At 51.1% G+C, this 23948-nt stretch overlaps 20 non-coding genes across 20 annotated transcripts; all 20 read right to left on the bottom strand.

Moving 5' to 3' along the window:
* Nucleotides 1–621: 621 nt before the first annotated feature.
* On the bottom strand, nt 622–740 carry LOC126273985 (5S ribosomal RNA). Its single transcript, XR_007549817.1, has one exon. It is a non-coding gene; the product is annotated as a 5S ribosomal RNA (ribosomal RNA).
* A 1080-nt stretch (nt 741–1820) lies between these two features.
* Nucleotides 1821–1939, bottom strand: LOC126273986 (5S ribosomal RNA). The gene has a single exon (XR_007549818.1). It is a non-coding gene; the product is annotated as a 5S ribosomal RNA (ribosomal RNA).
* A 1080-nt stretch (nt 1940–3019) lies between these two features.
* LOC126273987 (5S ribosomal RNA) lies at nt 3020–3138 on the bottom strand. Its single transcript, XR_007549819.1, has one exon. It is a non-coding gene; the product is annotated as a 5S ribosomal RNA (ribosomal RNA).
* Nucleotides 3139–4218: 1080 nt separating this feature from the next.
* LOC126273988 (5S ribosomal RNA) lies at nt 4219–4337 on the bottom strand. The gene has a single exon (XR_007549820.1). It is a non-coding gene; the product is annotated as a 5S ribosomal RNA (ribosomal RNA).
* Nucleotides 4338–5417: 1080 nt separating this feature from the next.
* Nucleotides 5418–5536, bottom strand: LOC126273989 (5S ribosomal RNA). The gene has a single exon (XR_007549821.1). It is a non-coding gene; the product is annotated as a 5S ribosomal RNA (ribosomal RNA).
* A 1080-nt stretch (nt 5537–6616) lies between these two features.
* LOC126273990 (5S ribosomal RNA) lies at nt 6617–6735 on the bottom strand. Its single transcript, XR_007549822.1, has one exon. It is a non-coding gene; the product is annotated as a 5S ribosomal RNA (ribosomal RNA).
* A 1080-nt stretch (nt 6736–7815) lies between these two features.
* On the bottom strand, nt 7816–7934 carry LOC126273991 (5S ribosomal RNA). Its single transcript, XR_007549823.1, has one exon. It is a non-coding gene; the product is annotated as a 5S ribosomal RNA (ribosomal RNA).
* A 1080-nt stretch (nt 7935–9014) lies between these two features.
* LOC126273992 (5S ribosomal RNA) lies at nt 9015–9133 on the bottom strand. Its single transcript, XR_007549824.1, has one exon. It is a non-coding gene; the product is annotated as a 5S ribosomal RNA (ribosomal RNA).
* A 1080-nt stretch (nt 9134–10213) lies between these two features.
* On the bottom strand, nt 10214–10332 carry LOC126273993 (5S ribosomal RNA). The gene has a single exon (XR_007549825.1). It is a non-coding gene; the product is annotated as a 5S ribosomal RNA (ribosomal RNA).
* Nucleotides 10333–11412: 1080 nt separating this feature from the next.
* Nucleotides 11413–11531, bottom strand: LOC126273995 (5S ribosomal RNA). Its single transcript, XR_007549827.1, has one exon. It is a non-coding gene; the product is annotated as a 5S ribosomal RNA (ribosomal RNA).
* A 1080-nt stretch (nt 11532–12611) lies between these two features.
* Nucleotides 12612–12730, bottom strand: LOC126273996 (5S ribosomal RNA). Its single transcript, XR_007549828.1, has one exon. It is a non-coding gene; the product is annotated as a 5S ribosomal RNA (ribosomal RNA).
* Nucleotides 12731–13810: 1080 nt separating this feature from the next.
* On the bottom strand, nt 13811–13929 carry LOC126273997 (5S ribosomal RNA). Its single transcript, XR_007549829.1, has one exon. It is a non-coding gene; the product is annotated as a 5S ribosomal RNA (ribosomal RNA).
* Nucleotides 13930–15009: 1080 nt separating this feature from the next.
* On the bottom strand, nt 15010–15128 carry LOC126273998 (5S ribosomal RNA). Its single transcript, XR_007549830.1, has one exon. It is a non-coding gene; the product is annotated as a 5S ribosomal RNA (ribosomal RNA).
* A 1080-nt stretch (nt 15129–16208) lies between these two features.
* LOC126273999 (5S ribosomal RNA) lies at nt 16209–16327 on the bottom strand. The gene has a single exon (XR_007549831.1). It is a non-coding gene; the product is annotated as a 5S ribosomal RNA (ribosomal RNA).
* Nucleotides 16328–17407: 1080 nt separating this feature from the next.
* LOC126274001 (5S ribosomal RNA) lies at nt 17408–17526 on the bottom strand. Its single transcript, XR_007549833.1, has one exon. It is a non-coding gene; the product is annotated as a 5S ribosomal RNA (ribosomal RNA).
* Nucleotides 17527–18607: 1081 nt separating this feature from the next.
* LOC126274002 (5S ribosomal RNA) lies at nt 18608–18726 on the bottom strand. The gene has a single exon (XR_007549834.1). It is a non-coding gene; the product is annotated as a 5S ribosomal RNA (ribosomal RNA).
* A 1080-nt stretch (nt 18727–19806) lies between these two features.
* On the bottom strand, nt 19807–19925 carry LOC126274003 (5S ribosomal RNA). The gene has a single exon (XR_007549835.1). It is a non-coding gene; the product is annotated as a 5S ribosomal RNA (ribosomal RNA).
* Nucleotides 19926–21005: 1080 nt separating this feature from the next.
* LOC126274231 (5S ribosomal RNA) lies at nt 21006–21124 on the bottom strand. The gene has a single exon (XR_007550058.1). It is a non-coding gene; the product is annotated as a 5S ribosomal RNA (ribosomal RNA).
* Nucleotides 21125–22224: 1100 nt separating this feature from the next.
* On the bottom strand, nt 22225–22343 carry LOC126274004 (5S ribosomal RNA). The gene has a single exon (XR_007549836.1). It is a non-coding gene; the product is annotated as a 5S ribosomal RNA (ribosomal RNA).
* A 1081-nt stretch (nt 22344–23424) lies between these two features.
* LOC126274005 (5S ribosomal RNA) lies at nt 23425–23543 on the bottom strand. Its single transcript, XR_007549837.1, has one exon. It is a non-coding gene; the product is annotated as a 5S ribosomal RNA (ribosomal RNA).
* Between the last annotated feature and the right edge of the window lie 405 nt (nt 23544–23948).

Consider the following 23948-nt stretch of genomic DNA (forward strand, 5'->3'; position numbering starts at 1 on the left):
TCTGCCGTGCCATGGAAAGGTGCGAAAACACGGACACAAGACACAGGCGGTTCGACAAAGCATCCATCTCTTCTAGCGGCGAAAGATAAATTTTTGTTTACAAATATGCAATTGTGCACTGCTACAAAACTATAAGCCCTGGCGTAATTCAGAACAGTCCTGTCGTGTCATACTCTTGTTATTTCTAGAGACACTTTGTCTGTCTTCATTTTTTGGCTACCCCTGCCAGCCCTATTTTCCAGAGTTCCCTGGCGGTCACCGATCCGAATACTAACGTTGTTGCTTATCGTCGGTGATCGTACCAGAACAGTTGATTTTCTGTTTTTTTAGTTTTTTATTTAATTATTTAGTTTTTGGAATTTTGCGCTCCTACAAAACAGTAGGCTCTGACGCATTTCAAGTGCGCATCTGTCGATTCGCAGTGTTTCGTTACTTTCAAGGAGTTCCTACCACCCTTCCTTGGCGCATTCTTGCTCAAACTGAGTTCATTACTGTAATTTCGCATCTTACGTTTAATACAGTATTTTAAAATGCGTGTGGGTGCATCTTTGTCGCACCTGAGAGTTAGTATGAAAAGAGGGCTGCCAGGTGTAGTGACATGAAATTTAAAAGAAGAGAGAGAGCCAACAGCACCCGGTGTTCCCAGGCGGTCACCCATCCAAGTACTAACCGGGCCCGATGATGCTTAACTTCGGTGATCGGACGAGAACCGGTGTATTCAACATGGTATGGCCGTTGGCGTCCTTGTACTGTAGCCGCACGGCAGAAGAATGCTTCGCCTCTCCTCCCAACACACGCAATCGCCATTTTCGGTGGCACATTTGACGCAAAGCACGTCCTTCCACCTCGACACTCGCGGGAGACGCACCTTGTTATTGTTATCCAGCGCAGGTCTTGCGCGCGGCCGGGCGGCGGGTGGACTGCGCTGGGTGTGGCAGTGTCCTGCTGGACCGAGGGAAGCGTTCTCACCTGCCTGACACGCGTCGCGCTTCCAGATATTTGCGTAATTCGTATGGTGCATTCTCGGCTGTCCCCTTCCGTCCCGACTTGTCCCGACTTTGCTCGACTGCCGCTCGCTGCCGCTCGGGTCGTGGTCCATATGACAGCACAAGCACGAGAAACAACTGCGAGACTGGCGCCGGACTGACCGGCGTGTGCGAGGCGCCGTGTGCGGCCGTTCGGAGCTACTAGAGCAGCTCTGTGCCGTGCCATGGAAAGGTGCGAAAACACGGACACAAGACACAGGCGGTTCGACAAAGCATCCATCTCTTCTAGCGGCGAAAGATAAATTTTTGTTTACAAATATGCAATTGTGCACTGCTACAAAACTATAAGCCCTGACGTAATTCAGAACAGTCCTGTCGTGTCATACTCTTGTTATTTCTAGAGACACTTTGTCTGTCTTCATTTTTTGGCTACCCCTGCCAGCCCTATTTTCCAGAGTTCCCGGGCGGTCACCGATCCGAATACTAACGTTGTTGCTTATCGTCGGTGATCGTACCAGAACAGTTGATTTTCTGTTTTTTTAGTTTTTTATTTAATTATTTAGTTTTTGGAATTTTGCGCTCCTACAAAACAGTAGGCTCTGACGCATTTCAAGTGCGCATCTGTCGATTCGCAGTGTTTCGTTACTTTCAAGGAGTTCCTACCACCCTTCCTTGGCGCATTCTTGCTCAAACTGAGTTCATTACTGTAATTTCGCATCTTACGTTTAATACAGTATTTTAAAATGCGTGTGGGTGCATCTTTGTCGCACCTGAGAGTTAGTATGAAAAGAGGGCTGCCAGGTGTAGTGACATGAAATTTAAAAGAAGAGAGAGAGCCAACAGCACCCGGTGTTCCCAGGCGGTCACCCATCCAAGTACTAACCGGGCCCGATGATGCTTAACTTCGGTGATCGGACGAGAACCGGTGTATTCAACATGGTATGGCCGTTGGCGTCCTTGTACTGTAGCCGCACGGCAGAAGAATGCTTCGCCTCTCCTCCCAACACACGCAATCGCCATTTTCGGTGGCACATTTGACGCAAAGCACGTCCTTCCACCTCGACACTCGCGGGAGACGCACCTTGTTATTGTTATCCAGCGCAGGTCTTGCGCGCGGCCGGGCGGCGGGTGGACTGCGCTGGGTGTGGCAGTGTCCTGCTGGACCGAGGGAAGCGTTCTCACCTGCCTGACACGCGTCGCGCTTCCAGATATTTGCGTAATTCGTGTGGTGCATTCTCGGCTGTCCCCTTCCGTCCCGACTTGGCCCGACTTTGGTCGACTGCCGCTCGCTGCCGCTCGGGTCGTGGTCCATATGACAGCACAAGCACGAGAAACAACTGCGAGACTGGCGCCGGACTGACCGGCGTGTGCGAGGCGCCGTGTGCGGCCGTTCGGAGCTACTAGAGCAGCTCTGTGCCGTGCCATGGAAAGGTGCGAAAACACGGACACAAGACACAGGCGGTTCGACAAAGCATCCATCTCTTCTAGCGGCGAAAGATAAATTTTTGTTTACAAATATGCAATTGTGCACTGCTACAAAACTATAAGCCCTGACGTAATTCAGAACAGTCCTGTCGTGTCATACTCTTGTTATTTCTAGAGACACTTTGTCTGTCTTCATTTTTTGGCTACCCCTGCCAGCCCTATTTTCCAGAGTTCCCTGGCGGTCACCGATCCGAATACTAACGTTGTTGCTTATCGTCGGTGATCGTACCAGAACAGTTGATTTTCTGTTTTTTTAGTTTTTTATTTAATTATTTAGTTTTTGGAATTTTGCGCTCCTACAAAACAGTAGGCTCTGACGCATTTCAAGTGCGCATCTGTCGATTCGCAGTGTTTCGTTACTTTCAAGGAGTTCCTACCACCCTTCCTTGGCGCATTCTTGCTCAAACTGAGTTCATTTCTGTAATTTCGCATCTTACGTTTAATACAGTATTTTAAAATGCGTGTGGGTGCATCTTTGTCGCACCTGAGAGTTAGTATGAAAAGAGGGCTGCCAGGTGTAGTGACATGAAATTTAAAAGAAGAGAGAGAGCCAACAGCACCCGGTGTTCCCAGGCGGTCACCCATCCAAGTACTAACCGGGCCCGATGATGCTTAACTTCGGTGATCGGACGAGAACCGGTGTATTCAACATGGTATGGCCGTTGGCGTCCTTGTACTGTAGCCGCACGGCAGAAGAATGCTTCGCCTCTCCTCCCAACACACGCAATCGCCATTTTCGGTGGCACATTTGACGCAAAGCACGTCCTTCCACCTCGACACTCGCGGGAGACGCACCTTGTTATTGTTATCCAGCGCAGGTCTTGCGCGCGGCCGGGCGGCGGGTGGACTGCGCTGGGTGTGGCAGTGTCCTGCTGGACCGAGGGAAGCGTTCTCACCTGCCTGACACGCGTCGCGCTTCCAGATATTTGCGTAATTCGTATGGTGCATTCTCGGCTGTCCCCTTCCGTCCCGACTTGTCCCGACTTTGCTCGACTGCCGCTCGCTGCCGCTCGGGTCGTGGTCCATATGACAGCACAAGCACGAGAAACAACTGCGAGACTGGCGCCGGACTGACCGGCGTGTGCGAGGCGCCGTGTGCGGCCGTTCGGAGCTACTAGAGCAGCTCTCTGCCGTGCCATGGAAAGGTGCGAAAACACGGACACAAGACACAGGCGGTTCGACAAAGCATCCATCTCTTCTAGCGGCGAAAGATAAATTTTTGTTTACAAATATGCAATTGTGCACTGCTACAAAACTATAAGCCCTGGCGTAATTCAGAACAGTCCTGTCGTGTCATACTCTTGTTATTTCTAGAGACACTTTGTCTGTCTTCATTTTTTGGCTACCCCTGCCAGCCCTATTTTCCAGAGTTCCCTGGCGGTCACCGATCCGAATACTAACGTTGTTGCTTATCGTCGGTGATCGTACCAGAACAGTTGATTTTCTGTTTTTTTAGTTTTTTATTTAATTATTTAGTTTTTGGAATTTTGCGCTCCTACAAAACAGTAGGCTCTGACGCATTTCAAGTGCGCATCTGTCGATTCGCAGTGTTTCGTTACTTTCAAGGAGTTCCTACCACCCTTCCTTGGCGCATTCTTGCTCAAACTGAGTTCATTTCTGTAATTTCGCATCTTACGTTTAATACAGTATTTTAAAATGCGTGTGGGTGCATCTTTGTCGCACCTGAGAGTTAGTATGAAAAGAGGGCTGCCAGGTGTAGTGACATGAAATTTAAAAGAAGAGAGAGAGCCAACAGCACCCGGTGTTCCCAGGCGGTCACCCATCCAAGTACTAACCGGGCCCGATGATGCTTAACTTCGGTGATCGGACGAGAACCGGTGTATTCAACATGGTATGGCCGTTGGCGTCCTTGTACTGTAGCCGCACGGCAGAAGAATGCTTCGCCTCTCCTCCCAACACACGCAATCGCCATTTTCGGTGGCACATTTGACGCAAAGCACGTCCTTCCACCTCGACACTCGCGGGAGACGCACCTTGTTATTGTTATCCAGCGCAGGTCTTGCGCGCGGCCGGGCGGCGGGTGGACTGCGCTGGGTGTGGCAGTGTCCTGCTGGACCGAGGGAAGCGTTCTCACCTGCCTGACACGCGTCGCGCTTCCAGATATTTGCGTAATTCGCACGGTGCATTCTCGGCTGTCCCCTTCCGTCCCGACTTGGCCCGACTTTGCTCGACTGCCGCTCGCTGCCGCTCGGGTCGTGGTCCATATGACAGCACAAGCACGAGAAACAACTGCGAGACTGGCGCCGGACTGACCGGCGTGTGCGAGGCGCCGTGTGCGGCCGTTCGGAGCTACTAGAGCAGCTCTGTGCCGTGCCATGGAAAGGTGCGAAAACACGGACACAAGACACAGGCGGTTCGACAAAGCATCCATCTCTTCTAGCGGCGAAAGATAAATTTTTGTTTACAAATATGCAATTGTGCACTGCTACAAAACTATAAGCCCTGACGTAATTCAGAACAGTCCTGTCGTGTCATACTCTTGTTATTTCTAGAGACACTTTGTCTGTCTTCATTTTTTGGCTACCCCTGCCAGCCCTATTTTCCAGAGTTCCCTGGCGGTCACCGATCCGAATACTAACGTTGTTGCTTATCGTCGGTGATCGTACCAGAACAGTTGATTTTCTGTTTTTTTAGTTTTTTATTTAATTATTTAGTTTTTGGAATTTTGCGCTCCTACAAAACAGTAGGCTCTGACGCATTTCAAGTGCGCATCTGTCGATTCGCAGTGTTTCGTTACTTTCAAGGAGTTCCTACCACCCTTCCTTGGCGCATTCTTGCTCAAACTGAGTTCATTACTGTAATTTCGCATCTTACGTTTAATACAGTATTTTAAAATGCGTGTGGGTGCATCTTTGTCGCACCTGAGAGTTAGTATGAAAAGAGGGCTGCCAGGTGTAGTGACATGAAATTTAAAAGAAGAGAGAGAGCCAACAGCACCCGGTGTTCCCAGGCGGTCACCCATCCAAGTACTAACCGGGCCCGATGATGCTTAACTTCGGTGATCGGACGAGAACCGGTGTATTCAACATGGTATGGCCGTTGGCGTCCTTGTACTGTAGCCGCACGGCAGAAGAATGCTTCGCCTCTCCTCCCAACACACGCAATCGCCATTTTCGGTGGCACATTTGACGCAAAGCACGTCCTTCCACCTCGACACTCGCGGGAGACGCACCTTGTTATTGTTATCCAGCGCAGGTCTTGCGCGCGGCCGGGCGGCGGGTGGACTGCGCTGGGTGTGGCAGTGTCCTGCTGGACCGAGGGAAGCGTTCTCACCTGCCTGACACGCGTCGCGCTTCCAGATATTTGCGTAATTCGTGTGGTGCATTCTCGGCTGTCCCCTTCCGTCCCGACTTGTCCCGACTTTGCTCGACTGCCGCTCGCTGCCGCTCGGGTCGTGGTCCATATGACAGCACAAGCACGAGAAACAACTGCGAGACTGGCGCCGGACTGACCGGCGTGTGCGAGGCGCCGTGTGCGGCCGTTCGGAGCTACTAGAGCAGCTCTGTGCCGTGCCATGGAAAGGTGCGAAAACACGGACACAAGACACAGGCGGTTCGACAAAGCATCCATCTCTTCTAGCGGCGAAAGATAAATTTTTGTTTACAAATATGCAATTGTGCACTGCTACAAAACTATAAGCCCTGACGTAATTCAGAACAGTCCTGTCGTGTCATACTCTTGTTATTTCTAGAGACACTTTGTCTGTCTTCATTTTTTGGCTACCCCTGCCAGCCCTATTTTCCAGAGTTCCCTGGCGGTCACCGATCCGAATACTAACGTTGTTGCTTATCGTCGGTGATCGTACCAGAACAGTTGATTTTCTGTTTTTTTAGTTTTTTATTTAATTATTTAGTTTTTGGAATTTTGCGCTCCTACAAAACAGTAGGCTCTGACGCATTTCAAGTGCGCATCTGTCGATTCGCAGTGTTTCGTTACTTTCAAGGAGTTCCTACCACCCTTCCTTGGCGCATTCTTGCTCAAACTGAGTTCATTTCTGTAATTTCGCATCTTACGTTTAATACAGTATTTTAAAATGCGTGTGGGTGCATCTTTGTCGCACCTGAGAGTTAGTATGAAAAGAGGGCTGCCAGGTGTAGTGACATGAAATTTAAAAGAAGAGAGAGAGCCAACAGCACCCGGTGTTCCCAGGCGGTCACCCATCCAAGTACTAACCGGGCCCGATGATGCTTAACTTCGGTGATCGGACGAGAACCGGTGTATTCAACATGGTATGGCCGTTGGCGTCCTTGTACTGTAGCCGCACGGCAGAAGAATGCTTCGCCTCTCCTCCCAACACACGCAATCGCCATTTTCGGTGGCACATTTGACGCAAAGCACGTCCTTCCACCTCGACACTCGCGGGAGACGCACCTTGTTATTGTTATCCAGCGCAGGTCTTGCGCGCGGCCGGGCGGCGGGTGGACTGCGCTGGGTGTGGCAGTGTCCTGCTGGACCGAGGGAAGCGTTCTCACCTGCCTGACACGCGTCGCGCTTCCAGATATTTGCGTAATTCGTATGGTGCATTCTCGGCTGTCCCCTTCCGTCCCGACTTGTCCCGACTTTGCTCGACTGCCGCTCGCTGCCGCTCGGGTCGTGGTCCATATGACAGCACAAGCACGAGAAACAACTGCGAGACTGGCGCCGGACTGACCGGCGTGTGCGAGGCGCCGTGTGCGGCCGTTCGGAGCTACTAGAGCAGCTCTGTGCCGTGCCATGGAAAGGTGCGAAGACACGGACACAAGACACAGGCGGTTCGACAAAGCATCCATCTCTTCTAGCGGCGAAAGATAAATTTTTGTTTACAAATATGCAATTGTGCACTGCTACAAAACTATAAGCCCTGGCGTAATTCAGAACAGTCCTGTCGTGTCATACTCTTGTTATTTCTAGAGACACTTTGTCTGTCTTCATTTTTTGGCTACCCCTGCCAGCCCTATTTTCCAGAGTTCCCTGGCGGTCACCGATCCGAATACTAACGTTGTTGCTTATCGTCGGTGATCGTACCAGAACAGTTGATTTTCTGTTTTTTTAGTTTTTTATTTAATTATTTAGTTTTTGGAATTTTGCGCTCCTACAAAACAGTAGGCTCTGACGCATTTCAAGTGCGCATCTGTCGATTCGCAGTGTTTCGTTACTTTCAAGGAGTTCCTACCACCCTTCCTTGGCGCATTCTTGCTCAAACTGAGTTCATTTCTGTAATTTCGCATCTTACGTTTAATACAGTATTTTAAAATGCGTGTGGGTGCATCTTTGTCGCACCTGAGAGTTAGTATGAAAAGAGGGCTGCCAGGTGTAGTGACATGAAATTTAAAAGAAGAGAGAGAGCCAACAGCACCCGGTGTTCCCAGGCGGTCACCCATCCAAGTACTAACCGGGCCCGATGATGCTTAACTTCGGTGATCGGACGAGAACCGGTGTATTCAACATGGTATGGCCGTTGGCGTCCTTGTACTGTAGCCGCACGGCAGAAGAATGCTTCGCCTCTCCTCCCAACACACGCAATCGCCATTTTCGGTGGCACATTTGACGCAAAGCACGTCCTTCCACCTCGACACTCGCGGGAGACGCACCTTGTTATTGTTATCCAGCGCAGGTCTTGCGCGCGGCCGGGCGGCGGGTGGACTGCGCTGGGTGTGGCAGTGTCCTGCTGGACCGAGGGAAGCGTTCTCACCTGCCTGACACGCGTCGCGCTTCCAGATATTTGCGTAATTCGTGTGGTGCATTCTCGGCTGTCCCCTTCCGTCCCGACTTGTCCCGACTTTGCTCGACTGCCGCTCGCTGCCGCTCGGGTCGTGGTCCATATGACAGCACAAGCACGAGAAACAACTGCGAGACTGGCGCCGGACTGACCGGCGTGTGCGAGGCGCCGTGTGCGGCCGTTCGGAGCTACTAGAGCAGCTCTGTGCCGTGCCATGGAAAGGTGCGAAAACACGGACACAAGACACAGGCGGTTCGACAAAGCATCCATCTCTTCTAGCGGCGAAAGATAAATTTTTGTTTACAAATATGCAATTGTGCACTGCTACAAAACTATAAGCCCTGACGTAATTCAGAACAGTCCTGTCGTGTCATACTCTTGTTATTTCTAGAGACACTTTGTCTGTCTTCATTTTTTGGCTACCCCTGCCAGCCCTATTTTCCAGAGTTCCCTGGCGGTCACCGATCCGAATACTAACGTTGTTGCTTATCGTCGGTGATCGTACCAGAACAGTTGATTTTCTGTTTTTTTAGTTTTTTATTTAATTATTTAGTTTTTGGAATTTTGCGCTCCTACAAAACAGTAGGCTCTGACGCATTTCAAGTGCGCATCTGTCGATTCGCAGTGTTTCGTTACTTTCAAGGAGTTCCTACCACCCTTCCTTGGCGCATTCTTGCTCAAACTGAGTTCATTTCTGTAATTTCGCATCTTACGTTTAATACAGTATTTTAAAATGCGTGTGGGTGCATCTTTGTCGCACCTGAGAGTTAGTATGAAAAGAGGGCTGCCAGGTGTAGTGACATGAAATTTAAAAGAAGAGAGAGAGCCAACAGCACCCGGTGTTCCCAGGCGGTCACCCATCCAAGTACTAACCGGGCCCGATGATGCTTAACTTCGGTGATCGGACGAGAACCGGTGTATTCAACATGGTATGGCCGTTGGCGTCCTTGTACTGTAGCCGCACGGCAGAAGAATGCTTCGCCTCTCCTCCCAACACACGCAATCGCCATTTTCGGTGGCACATTTGACGCAAAGCACGTCCTTCCACCTCGACACTCGCGGGAGACGCACCTTGTTATTGTTATCCAGCGCAGGTCTTGCGCGCGGCCGGGCGGCGGGTGGACTGCGCTGGGTGTGGCAGTGTCCTGCTGGACCGAGGGAAGCGTTCTCACCTGCCTGACACGCGTCGCGCTTCCAGATATTTGCGTAATTCGTGTGGTGCATTCTCGGCTGTCCCCTTCCGTCCCGACTTGTCCCGACTTTGCTCGACTGCCGCTCGCTGCCGCTCGGGTCGTGGTCCATATGACAGCACAAGCACGAGAAACAACTGCGAGACTGGCGCCGGACTGACCGGCGTGTGCGAGGCGCCGTGTGCGGCCGTTCGGAGCTACTAGAGCAGCTCTGTGCCGTGCCATGGAAAGGTGCGAAAACACGGACACAAGACACAGGCGGTTCGACAAAGCATCCATCTCTTCTAGCGGCGAAAGATAAATTTTTGTTTACAAATATGCAATTGTGCACTGCTACAAAACTATAAGCCCTGACGTAATTCAGAACAGTCCTGTCGTGTCATACTCTTGTTATTTCTAGAGACACTTTGTCTGTCTTCATTTTTTGGCTACCCCTGCCAGCCCTATTTTCCAGAGTTCCCTGGCGGTCACCGATCCGAATACTAACGTTGTTGCTTATCGTCGGTGATCGTACCAGAACAGTTGATTTTCTGTTTTTTTAGTTTTTTATTTAATTATTTAGTTTTTGGAATTTTGCGCTCCTACAAAACAGTAGGCTCTGACGCATTTCAAGTGCGCATCTGTCGATTCGCAGTGTTTCGTTACTTTCAAGGAGTTCCTACCACCCTTCCTTGGCGCATTCTTGCTCAAACTGAGTTCATTTCTGTAATTTCGCATCTTACGTTTAATACAGTATTTTAAAATGCGTGTGGGTGCATCTTTGTCGCACCTGAGAGTTAGTATGAAAAGAGGGCTGCCAGGTGTAGTGACATGAAATTTAAAAGAAGAGAGAGAGCCAACAGCACCCGGTGTTCCCAGGCGGTCACCCATCCAAGTACTAACCGGGCCCGATGATGCTTAACTTCGGTGATCGGACGAGAACCGGTGTATTCAACATGGTATGGCCGTTGGCGTCCTTGTACTGTAGCCGCACGGCAGAAGAATGCTTCGCCTCTCCTCCCAACACACGCAATCGCCATTTTCGGTGGCACATTTGACGCAAAGCACGTCCTTCCACCTCGACACTCGCGGGAGACGCACCTTGTTATTGTTATCCAGCGCAGGTCTTGCGCGCGGCCGGGCGGCGGGTGGACTGCGCTGGGTGTGGCAGTGTCCTGCTGGACCGAGGGAAGCGTTCTCACCTGCCTGACACGCGTCGCGCTTCCAGATATTTGCGTAATTCGCACGGTGCATTCTCGGCTGTCCCCTTCCGTCCCGACTTGGCCCGACTTTGCTCGACTGCCGCTCGCTGCCGCTCGGGTCGTGGTCCATATGACAGCACAAGCACGAGAAACAACTGCGAGACTGGCGCCGGACTGACCGGCGTGTGCGAGGCGCCGTGTGCGGCCGTTCGGAGCTACTAGAGCAGCTCTCTGCCGTGCCATGGAAAGGTGCGAAAACACGGACACAAGACACAGGCGGTTCGACAAAGCATCCATCTCTTCTAGCGGCGAAAGATAAATTTTTGTTTACAAATATGCAATTGTGCACTGCTACAAAACTATAAGCCCTGGCGTAATTCAGAACAGTCCTGTCGTGTCATACTCTTGTTATTTCTAGAGACACTTTGTCTGTCTTCATTTTTTGGCTACCCCTGCCAGCCCTATTTTCCAGAGTTCCCTGGCGGTCACCGATCCGAATACTAACGTTGTTGCTTATCGTCGGTGATCGTACCAGAACAGTTGATTTTCTGTTTTTTTAGTTTTTTATTTAATTATTTAGTTTTTGGAATTTTGCGCTCCTACAAAACAGTAGGCTCTGACGCATTTCAAGTGCGCATCTGTCGATTCGCAGTGTTTCGTTACTTTCAAGGAGTTCCTACCACCCTTCCTTGGCGCATTCTTGCTCAAACTGAGTTCATTTCTGTAATTTCGCATCTTACGTTTAATACAGTATTTTAAAATGCGTGTGGGTGCATCTTTGTCGCACCTGAGAGTTAGTATGAAAAGAGGGCTGCCAGGTGTAGTGACATGAAATTTAAAAGAAGAGAGAGAGCCAACAGCACCCGGTGTTCCCAGGCGGTCACCCATCCAAGTACTAACCGGGCCCGATGATGCTTAACTTCGGTGATCGGACGAGAACCGGTGTATTCAACATGGTATGGCCGTTGGCGTCCTTGTACTGTAGCCGCACGGCAGAAGAATGCTTCGCCTCTCCTCCCAACACACGCAATCGCCATTTTCGGTGGCACATTTGACGCAAAGCACGTCCTTCCACCTCGACACTCGCGGGAGACGCACCTTGTTATTGTTATCCAGCGCAGGTCTTGCGCGCGGCCGGGCGGCGGGTGGACTGCGCTGGGTGTGGCAGTGTCCTGCTGGACCGAGGGAAGCGTTCTCACCTGCCTGACACGCGTCGCGCTTCCAGATATTTGCGTAATTCGCACGGTGCATTCTCGGCTGTCCCCTTCCGTCCCGACTTGGCCCGACTTTGCTCGACTGCCGCTCGCTGCCGCTCGGGTCGTGGTCCATATGACAGCACAAGCACGAGAAACAACTGCGAGACTGGCGCCGGACTGACCGGCGTGTGCGAGGCGCCGTGTGCGGCCGTTCGGAGCTACTAGAGCAGCTCTGTGCCGTGCCATGGAAAGGTGCGAAAACACGGACACAAGACACAGGCGGTTCGACAAAGCATCCATCTCTTCTAGCGGCGAAAGATAAATTTTTGTTTACAAATATGCAATTGTGCACTGCTACAAAACTATAAGCCCTGACGTAATTCAGAACAGTCCTGTCGTGTCATACTCTTGTTATTTCTAGAGACACTTTGTCTGTCTTCATTTTTTGGCTACCCCTGCCAGCCCTATTTTCCAGAGTTCCCTGGCGGTCACCGATCCGAATACTAACGTTGTTGCTTATCGTCGGTGATCGTACCAGAACAGTTGATTTTCTGTTTTTTTAGTTTTTTATTTAATTATTTAGTTTTTGGAATTTTGCGCTCCTACAAAACAGTAGGCTCTGACGCATTTCAAGTGCGCATCTGTCGATTCGCAGTGTTTCGTTACTTTCAAGGAGTTCCTACCACCCTTCCTTGGCGCATTCTTGCTCAAACTGAGTTCATTTCTGTAATTTCGCATCTTACGTTTAATACAGTATTTTAAAATGCGTGTGGGTGCATCTTTGTCGCACCTGAGAGTTAGTATGAAAAGAGGGCTGCCAGGTGTAGTGACATGAAATTTAAAAGAAGAGAGAGAGCCAACAGCACCCGGTGTTCCCAGGCGGTCACCCATCCAAGTACTAACCGGGCCCGATGATGCTTAACTTCGGTGATCGGACGAGAACCGGTGTATTCAACATGGTATGGCCGTTGGCGTCCTTGTACTGTAGCCGCACGGCAGAAGAATGCTTCGCCTCTCCTCCCAACACACGCAATCGCCATTTTCGGTGGCACATTTGACGCAAAGCACGTCCTTCCACCTCGACACTCGCGGGAGACGCACCTTGTTATTGTTATCCAGCGCAGGTCTTGCGCGCGGCCGGGCGGCGGGTGGACTGCGCTGGGTGTGGCAGTGTCCTGCTGGACCGAGGGAAGCGTTCTCACCTGCCTGACACGCGTCGCGCTTCCAGATATTTGCGTAATTCGCACGGTGCATTCTCGGCTGTCCCCTTCCGTCCCGACTTGGCCCGACTTTGCTCGACTGCCGCTCGCTGCCGCTCGGGTCGTGGTCCATATGACAGCACAAGCACGAGAAACAACTGCGAGACTGGCGCCGGACTGACCGGCGTGTGCGAGGCGCCGTGTGCGGCCGTTCGGAGCTACTAGAGCAGCTCTCTGCCGTGCCATGGAAAGGTGCGAAAACACGGACACAAGACACAGGCGGTTCGACAAAGCATCCATCTCTTCTAGCGGCGAAAGATAAATTTTTGTTTACAAATATGCAATTGTGCACTGCTACAAAACTATAAGCCCTGGCGTAATTCAGAACAGTCCTGTCGTGTCATACTCTTGTTATTTCTAGAGACACTTTGTCTGTCTTCATTTTTTGGCTACCCCTGCCAGCCCTATTTTCCAGAGTTCCCTGGCGGTCACCGATCCGAATACTAACGTTGTTGCTTATCGTCGGTGATCGTACCAGAACAGTTGATTTTCTGTTTTTTTAGTTTTTTATTTAATTATTTAGTTTTTGGAATTTTGCGCTCCTACAAAACAGTAGGCTCTGACGCATTTCAAGTGCGCATCTGTCGATTCGCAGTGTTTCGTTACTTTCAAGGAGTTCCTACCACCCTTCCTTGGCGCATTCTTGCTCAAACTGAGTTCATTTCTGTAATTTCGCATCTTACGTTTAATACAGTATTTTAAAATGCGTGTGGGTGCATCTTTGTCGCACCTGAGAGTTAGTATGAAAAGAGGGCTGCCAGGTGTAGTGACATGAAATTTAAAAGAAGAGAGAGAGCCAACAGCACCCGGTGTTCCCAGGCGGTCACCCATCCAAGTACTAACCGGGCCCGATGATGCTTAACTTCGGTGATCGGACGAGAACCGGTGTATTCAACATGGTATGGCCGTTGGCGTCCTTGTACTGTAGCCGCACGGCAGAAGAATGCTTCGCCTCTCCTCCCAACACACGCAATCGCCATTTTCGGTGGCACATTTGACGCAAAGCACGTCCTTCCACCTCGACACTCGCGGGAGACGCACCTTGTTATTGTTATCCAGCGCAGGTCTTGCGCGCGGCCGGGCGGCGGGTGGACTGCGCTGGGTGTGGCAGTGTCCTGCTGGACCGAGGGAAGCGTTCTCACCTGCCTGACACGCGTCGCGCTTCCAGATATTTGCGTAATTCGCACGGTGCATTCTCGGCTGTCCCCTTCCGTCCCGACTTGGCCCGACTTTGCTCGACTGCCGCTCGCTGCCGCTCGGGTCGTGGTCCATATGACAGCACAAGCACGAGAAACAACTGCGAGACTGGCGCCGGACTGACCGGCGTGTGCGAGGCGCCGTGTGCGGCCGTTCGGAGCTACTAGAGCAGCTCTGTGCCGTGCCATGGAAAGGTGCGAAAACACGGACACAAGACACAGGCGGTTCGACAAAGCATCCATCTCTTCTAGCGGCGAAAGATAAATTTTTGTTTACAAATATGCAATTGTGCACTGCTACAAAACTATAAGCCCTGACGTAATTCAGAACAGTCCTGTCGTGTCATACTCTTGTTATTTCTAGAGACACTTTGTCTGTCTTCATTTTTTGGCTACCCCTGCCAGCCCTATTTTCCAGAGTTCCCTGGCGGTCACCGATCCGAATACTAACGTTGTTGCTTATCGTCGGTGATCGTACCAGAACAGTTGATTTTCTGTTTTTTTAGTTTTTTATTTAATTATTTAGTTTTTGGAATTTTGCGCTCCTACAAAACAGTAGGCTCTGACGCATTTCAAGTGCGCATCTGTCGATTCGCAGTGTTTCGTTACTTTCAAGGAGTTCCTACCACCCTTCCTTGGCGCATTCTTGCTCAAACTGAGTTCATTTCTGTAATTTCGCATCTTACGTTTAATACAGTATTTTAAAATGCGTGTGGGTGCATCTTTGTCGCACCTGAGAGTTAGTATGAAAAGAGGGCTGCCAGGTGTAGTGACATGAAATTTAAAAGAAGAGAGAGAGCCAACAGCACCCGGTGTTCCCAGGCGGTCACCCATCCAAGTACTAACCGGGCCCGATGATGCTTAACTTCGGTGATCGGACGAGAACCGGTGTATTCAACATGGTATGGCCGTTGGCGTCCTTGTACTGTAGCCGCACGGCAGAAGAATGCTTCGCCTCTCCTCCCAACACACGCAATCGCCATTTTCGGTGGCACATTTGACGCAAAGCACGTCCTTCCACCTCGACACTCGCGGGAGACGCACCTTGTTATTGTTATCCAGCGCAGGTCTTGCGCGCGGCCGGGCGGCGGGTGGACTGCGCTGGGTGTGGCAGTGTCCTGCTGGACCGAGGGAAGCGTTCTCACCTGCCTGACACGCGTCGCGCTTCCAGATATTTGCGTAATTCGTGTGGTGCATTCTCGGCTGTCCCCTTCCGTCCCGACTTGTCCCGACTTTGCTCGACTGCCGCTCGCTGCCGCTCGGGTCGTGGTCCATATGACAGCACAAGCACGAGAAACAACTGCGAGACTGGCGCCGGACTGACCGGCGTGTGCGAGGCGCCGTGTGCAGCCGTTCGGAGCTACTAGAGCAGCTCTGTGCCGTGCCATGGAAAGGTGCGAAAACACGGACACAAGACACAGGCGGTTCGACAAAGCATCCATCTCTTCTAGCGGCGAAAGATAAATTTTTGTTTACAAATATGCAATTGTGCACTGCTACAAAACTATAAGCCCTGACGTAATTCAGAACAGTCCTGTCGTGTCATACTCTTGTTATTTCTAGAGACACTTTGTCTGTCTTCATTTTTTGGCTACCCCTGCCAGCCCTATTTTCCAGAGTTCCCTGGCGGTCACCGATCCGAATACTAACGTTGTTGCTTATCGTCGGTGATCGTACCAGAACAGTTGATTTTCTGTTTTTTTAGTTTTTTATTTAATTATTTAGTTTTTGGAATTTTGCGCTCCTACAAAACAGTAGGCTCTGACGCATTTCAAGTGCGCATCTGTCGATTCGCAGTGTTTCGTTACTTTCAAGGAGTTCCTACCACCCTTCCTTGGCGCATTCTTGCTCAAACTGAGTTCATTTCTGTAATTTCGCATCTTACGTTTAATACAGTATTTTAAAATGCGTGTGGGTGCATCTTTGTCGCACCTGAGAGTTAGTATGAAAAGAGGGCTGCCAGGTGTAGTGACATGAAATTTAAAAGAAGAGAGAGAGCCAACAGCACCCGGTGTTCCCAGGCGGTCACCCATCCAAGTACTAACCGGGCCCGATGATGCTTAACTTCGGTGATCGGACGAGAACCGGTGTATTCAACATGGTATGGCCGTTGGCGTCCTTGTACTGTAGCCGCACGGCAGAAGAATGCTTCGCCTCTCCTCCCAACACACGCAATCGCCATTTTCGGTGGCACATTTGACGCAAAGCACGTCCTTCCACCTCGACACTCGCGGGAGACGCACCTTGTTATTGTTATCCAGCGCAGGTCTTGCGCGCGGCCGGGCGGCGGGTGGACTGCGCTGGGTGTGGCAGTGTCCTGCTGGACCGAGGGAAGCGTTCTCACCTGCCTGACACGCGTCGCGCTTCCAGATATTTGCGTAATTCGCACGGTGCATTCTCGGCTGTCCCCTTCCGTCCCGACTTGGCCCGACTTTGCTCGACTGCCGCTCGCTGCCGCTCGGGTCGTGGTCCATATGACAGCACAAGCACGAGAAACAACTGCGAGACTGGCGCCGGACTGACCGGCGTGTGCGAGGCGCCGTGTGCGGCCGTTCGGAGCTACTAGAACAGCTCTCTGCCGTGCCATGGAAAGGTGCGAAAACACGGACACAAGACACAGGCGGTTCGACAAAGCATCCATCTCTTCTAGCGGCGAAAGATAAATTTTTGTTTACAAATATGCAATTGTGCACTGCTACAAAACTATAAGCCCTGACGTAATTCAGAACAGTCCTGTCGTGTCATACTCTTGTTATTTCTAGAGACACTTTGTCTGTCTTCATTTTTTGGCTACCCCTGCCAGCCCTATTTTCCAGAGTTCCCTGGCGGTCACCGATCCGAATACTAACGTTGTTGCTTATCGTCGGTGATCGTACCAGAACAGTTGATTTTCTGTTTTTTTAGTTTTTTATTTAATTATTTAGTTTTTGGAATTTTGCGCTCCTACAAAACAGTAGGCTCTGACGCATTTCAAGTGCGCATCTGTCGATTCGCAGTGTTTCGTTACTTTCAAGGAGTTCCTACCACCCTTCCTTGGCGCATTCTTGCTCAAACTGAGTTCATTTCTGTAATTTCGCATCTTACGTTTAATACAGTATTTTAAAATGCGTGTGGGTGCATCTTTGTCGCACCTGAGAGTTAGTATGAAAAGAGGGCTGCCAGGTGTAGTGACATGAAATTTAAAAGAAGAGAGAGAGCCAACAGCACCCGGTGTTCCCAGGCGGTCACCCATCCAAGTACTAACCGGGCCCGATGATGCTTAACTTCGGTGATCGGACGAGAACCGGTGTATTCAACATGGTATGGCCGTTGGCGTCCTTGTACTGTAGCCGCACGGCAGAAGAATGCTTCGCCTCTCCTCCCAACACACGCAATCGCCATTTTCGGTGGCACATTTGACGCAAAGCACGTCCTTCCACCTCGACACTCGCGGGAGACGCACCTTGTTATTGTTATCCAGCGCAGGTCTTGCGCGCGGCCGGGCGGCGGGTGGACTGCGCTGGGTGTGGCAGTGTCCTGCTGGACCGAGGGAAGCGTTCTCACCTGCCTGACACGCGTCGCGCTTCCAGATATTTGCGTAATTCGCACGGTGCATTCTCGGCTGTCCCCTTCCGTCCCGACTTGGCCCGACTTTGCTCGACTGCCGCTCGCTGCCGCTCGGGTCGTGGTCCATATGACAGCACAAGCACGAGAAACAACTGCGAGACTGGCGCCGGACTGACCGGCGTGTGCGAGGCGCCGTGTGCGGCCGTTCGGAGCTACTAGAGCAGCTCTGTGCCGTGCCATGGAAAGGTGCGAAAACACGGACACAAGACACAGGCGGTTCGACAAAGCATCCATCTCTTCTAGCGGCGAAAGATAAATTTTTGTTTACAAATATGCAATTGTGCACTGCTACAAAACTATAAGCCCTGACGTAATTCAGAACAGTCCTGTCGTGTCATACTCTTGTTATTTCTAGAGACACTTTGTCTGTCTTCATTTTTTGGCTACCCCTGCCAGCCCTATTTTCCAGAGTTCCCTGGCGGTCACCGATCCGAATACTAACGTTGTTGCTTATCGTCGGTGATAGTACCAGAACAGTTGATTTTCTGTTTTTTTTAGTTTTTTATTTAATTATTTAGTTTTTGGAATTTTGCGCTCCTACAAAACAGTAGGCTCTGACGCATTTCAAGTGCGCATCTGTCGATTCGCAGTGTTTCGTTACTTTCAAGGAGTTCCTACCACCCTTCCTTGGCGCATTCTTGCTCAAACTGAGTTCATTTCTGTAATTTCGCATCTTACGTTTAATACAGTATTTTAAAATGCGTGTGGGTGCATCTTTGTCGCACCTGAGAGTTAGTATGAAAAGAGGGCTGCCAGGTGTAGTGACATGAAATTTAAAAGAAGAGAGAGAGCCAACAGCACCCGGTGTTCCCAGGCGGTCACCCATCCAAGTACTAACCGGGCCCGATGATGCTTAACTTCGGTGATCGGACGAGAACCGGTGTATTCAACATGGTATGGCCGTTGGCGTCCTTGTACTGTAGCCGCACGGCAGAAGAATGCTTCGCCTCTCCTCCCAACACACGCAATCGCCATTTTCGGTGGCACATTTGACGCAAAGCACGTCCTTCCACCTCGACACTCGCGGGAGACGCACCTTGTTATTGTTATCCAGCGCAGGTCTTGCGCGCGGCCGGGCGGCGGGTGGACTGCGCTGGGTGTGGCAGTGTCCTGCTGGACCGAGGGAAGCGTTCTCACCTGCCTGACACGCGTCGCGCTTCCAGATATTTGCGTAATTCGTATGGTGCATTCTCGGCTGTCCCCTTCCGTCCCGACTTGTCCCGACTTTGCTCGACTGCCGCTCGCTGCCGCTCGGGTCGTGGTCCATATGACAGCACAAGCACGAGAAACAACTGCGAGACTGGCGCCGGACTGACCGGCGTGTGCGAGGCGCCGTGTGCGGCCGTTCGGAGCTACTAGAGCAGCTCTCTGCCGTGCCATGGAAAGGTGCGAAAACACGGACACAAGACACAGGCGGTTCGACAAAGCATCCATCTCTTCTAGCGGCGAAAGATAAATTTTTGTTTACAAATATGCAATTGTGCACTGCTACAAAACTATAAGCCCTGGCGTAATTCAGAACAGTCCTGTCGTGTCATACTCTTGTTATTTCTAGAGACACTTTGTCTGTCTTCATTTTTTGGCTACCCCTGCCAGCCCTATTTTCCAGAGTTCCCTGGCGGTCACCGATCCGAATACTAACGTTGTTGCTTATCGTCGGTGATCGTACCAGAACAGTTGATTTTCTGTTTTTTTAGTTTTTTATTTAATTATTTAGTTTTTGGAATTTTGCGCTCCTACAAAACAGTAGGCTCTGACGCATTTCAAGTGCGCATCTGTCGATTCGCAGTGTTTCGTTACTTTCAAGGAGTTCCTACCACCCTTCCTTGGCGCATTCTTGCTCAAACTGAGTTCATTTCTGTAATTTCGCATCTTACGTTTAATACAGTATTTTAAAATGCGTGTGGGTGCATCTTTGTCGCACCTGAGAGTTAGTATGAAAAGAGGGCTGCCAGGTGTAGTGACATGAAATTTAAAAGAAGAGAGAGAGCCAACAGCACCCGGTGTTCCCAGGCGGTCACCCATCCAAGTACTAACCGGGCCCGATGATGCTTAACTTCGGTGATCGGACGAGAACCGGTGTATTCAACATGGTATGGCCGTTGGCGTCCTTGTACTGTAGCCGCACGGCAGAAGAATGCTTCGCCTCTCCTCCCAACACACGCAATCGCCATTTTCGGTGGCACATTTGACGCAAAGCACGTCCTTCCACCTCGACACTCGTGGGAGACGCACCTTGTTATTGTTATCCAGCGCAGGTCTTGCGCGCGGCCGGGCGGCGGGTGGACTGCGCTGGGTGTGGCAGTGTCCTGCTGGACCGAGGGAAGCGTTCTCACCTGCCTGACACGCGTCGCGCTTCCAGATATTTGCGTAATTCGTATGGTGCATTCTCGGCTGTCCCCTTCCGTCCCGACTTGTCCCGACTTTGCTCGACTGCCGCTCGCTGCCGCTCGGGTCGTGGTCCATATGACAGCACAAGCACGAGAAACAACTGCGAGACTGGCGCCGGACTGACCGGCGTGTGCGAGGCGCCGTGTGCGGCCGTTCGGAGCTACTAGAGCAGCTCTCTGCCGTGCCATGGAAAGGTGCGAAAACACGGACACAAGACACAGGCGGTTCGACAAAGCATCCATCTCTTCTAGCGGCGAAAGATAAATTTTTGTTTACAAATATGCAATTGTGCACTGCTACAAAACTATAAGCCCTGGCGTAATTCAGAACAGTCCTGTCGTGTCATACTCTTGTTATTTCTAGAGACACTTTGTCTGTCTTCATTTTTTGGCTACCCCTGCCAGCCCTATTTTCCAGAGTTCCCTGGCGGTCACCGATCCGAATACTAACGTTGTTGCTTATCGTCGGTGATCGTACCAGAACAGTTGATTTTCTGTTTTTTTAGTTTTTTATTTAATTATTTAGTTTTTGGAATTTTGCGCTCCTACAAAACAGTAGGCTCTGACGCATTTCAAGTGCGCATCTGTCGATTCGCAGTGTTTCGTTACTTTCAAGGAGTTCCTACCACCCTTCCTTGGCGCATTCTTGCTCAAACTGAGTTCATTTCTGTAATTTCGCATCTTACGTTTAATACAGTATTTTAAAATGCGTGTGGGTGCATCTTTGTCGCACCTGAGAGTTAGTATGAAAAGAGGGCTGCCAGGTGTAGTGACATGAAATTTAAAAGAAGAGAGAGAGCCAACAGCACCCGGTGTTCCCAGGCGGTCACCCATCCAAGTACTAACCGGGCCTGATGATGCTTAACTTCGGTGATCGGACGAGAACCGGTGTATTCAACATGGTATGGCCGTTGGCGTCCTTGTACTGTAGCCGCACGGCAGAAGAATGCTTCGCCTCTCCTCCCAACACACGCAATCGCCATTTTCGGTGGCACATTTGACGCAAAGCACGTCCTTCCACCTCGACACTCGCGGGAGACGCACCTTGTTATTGTTATCCAGCGCAGGTCTTGCGCGCGGCCGGGCGGCGGGTGGACTGCGCTGGGTGTGGCAGTGTCCTGCTGGACCGAGGGAAGCGTTCTCACCTGCCTGACACGCGTCGCGCTTCCAGATATTTGCGTAATTCGTATGGTGCATTCTCGGCTGTCCCCTTCCGTCCCGACTTGTCCCGACTTGTCCCGACTTGTCCCGACTTGTCCCGACTGCCGCTCGCTGCCGCTCGGGTCGTGGTCCATATGACAGCACAAGCACGAGAAACAACTGCGAGACTGGCGCCGGACTGACCGGCGTGTGCGAGGCGCCGTGTGCGGCCGTTCGGAGCTACTAGAGCAGCTCTGTGCCGTGCCATGGAAAGGTGCGAAAACACGGACACAAGACACAGGCGGTTCGACAAAGCATCCATCTCTTCTAGCGGCGAAAGATAAATTTTTGTTTACAAATATGCAATTGTGCACTCCTACAAAACTATAAGCCCTGACGTAATTCAGAACAGTCCTGTCGTGTCATACTCTTGTTATTTCTAGAGACACTTTGTCTGTCTTCATTTTTTGGCTACCCCTGCCAGCCCTATTTTCCAGAGTTCCCTGGCGGTCACCGATCCGAATACTAACGTTGTTGCTTATCGTCGGTGATAGTACCAGAACAGTTGATTTTCTGTTTTTTTAGTTTTTTATTTAATTATTTAGTTTTTGGAATTTTGCGCTCCTACAAAACAGTAGGCTCTGACGCATTTCAAGTGCGCATCTGTCGATTCGCAGTGTTTCGTTACTTTCAAGGAGTTCCTACCACCCTTCCTTGGCGCATTCTTGCTCAAACTGAGTTCATTACTGTAATTCCGCATCTTACGTTTAATACAGTATTTTAAAATGCGTGTGGGTGCATCTTTGTCGCACCTGAGAGTTAGTATGGAAAGAGGGCTGCCAGGTGTAGTGACATGAAATTTAAAAGAAGAGAGAGAGCCAACAGCACCCGGTGTTCCCAGGCGGTCACCCATCCAAGTACTAACCGGGCCCGATGATGCTTAACTTCGGTGATCGGACGAGAACCGGTGTATTCAACATGGTATGGCCGTTGGCGTCCTTGTACTGTAGCCGCACGGCAGAAGAATGCTTCGCCTCTCCTCCCAACACACGCAATCGCCATTTTCGGTGGCACATTTGACGCAAAGCACGTCCTTCCACCTCGACACTCGCGGGAGACGCACCTTGTTATTGTTATCCAGCGCAGGTCTTGCGCGCGGCCGGGCGGCGGGTGGACTGCGCTGGGTGTGGCAGTGTCCTGCTGGACCGAGGGAAGCGTTCTCACCTGCCTGACACGCGTCGCGCTTCCAGATATTTGCGTAATTCGTATGGTGCATTCTCGGCTGTCCCCTTCCGTCCCGACTTGTCCCGACTTTGCTCGACTGCCGCTCGCTGCTGCTCGGGTCGTGGTCCATATGACAGCACAAGCACGAGAAACAACTGCGAGACTGGCGCCGGACTGACCGGCGTGTGCGAGGCGCCGTGTGCGGCCGTTCGGAGCTACTAGAGCAGCTCTGTGCCGTGCCATGGAAAGGTGCGAAAACACGGACACAAGACACAGGCGGTTCGACAAAGCATCCATCTCTTCTAGCGGCGAAAGATAAATTTTTGTTTACAAATATGCAATTGTGCACTGCTACAAAACTATAAGCCCTGGCGTAATTCAGAACAGTCCTGTCGTGTCATACTCTTGTTATTTCTAGAGACACTTTGTCTGTCTTCATTTTTTGGCTACCCCTGCCAGCCCTATTTTCCAGAGTTCCCTGGCGGTCACCGATCCGAATACTAACGTTGTTGCTTATCGTCGGTGATCGTACCAGAACAGTTGATTTTCTGTTTTTTTTAGTTTTTTATTTAATTATTTAGTTTTTGGAATTTTGCGCTCCTACAAAACAGTAGGCTCTGACGCATTTCAAGTGCGCATCTGTCGATTCGCAGTGTTTCGTTACTTTCAAGGAGTTCCTACCACCCTTCCTTGGCGCATTCTTGCTCAAACTGAGTTCATTTCTGTAATTTCGCATCTTACGTTTAATACAGTATTTTAAAATGCGTGTGGGTGCATCTTTGTCGCACCTGAGAGTTAGTATGAAAAGAGGGCTGCCAGGTGTAGTGACATGAAATTTAAAAGAAGAGAGAGAGCCAACAGCACCCGGTGTTCCCAGGCGGTCACCCATCCAAGTACTAACCGGGCCCGATGATGCTTAACTTCGGTGATCGGACGAGAACCGGTGTATTCAACATGGTATGGCCGTTGGCGTCCTTGTACTGTAGCCGCACGGCAGAAGAATGCTTCGCCTCTCCTCCCAACACACGCAATCGCCATTTTCGGTGGCACATTTGACGCAAAGCACGTCCTTCCACCTCGACACTCGCGGGAGACGCACCTTGTTATTGTTATCCAGCGCAGGTCTTGCGCGCGGCCGGGCGGCGGGTGGACTGCGCTGGGTGTGGCAGTGTCCTGCTGGACCGAGGGAAGCGTTCTCACCTGCCTGACACGCGTCGCGCTTCCAGATATTTGCGTAATTCGTATGGTGCATTCTCGGCTGTCCCCTTCCGTCCCGACTTGTCCCGACTTTGCTCGACTGCCGCTCGCTGCCGCTCGGGTCGTGGTCCATATGACAGCACAAGCACGAGAAACAACTGCGAGACTGGCGCCGGACT

This window comes from Schistocerca gregaria, chromosome 5 (genome assembly GCF_023897955.1).
Source record: "Schistocerca gregaria isolate iqSchGreg1 chromosome 5, iqSchGreg1.2, whole genome shotgun sequence".
In the NCBI taxonomy this organism is placed as follows: Eukaryota; Metazoa; Arthropoda; class Insecta; order Orthoptera; family Acrididae; genus Schistocerca; species Schistocerca gregaria.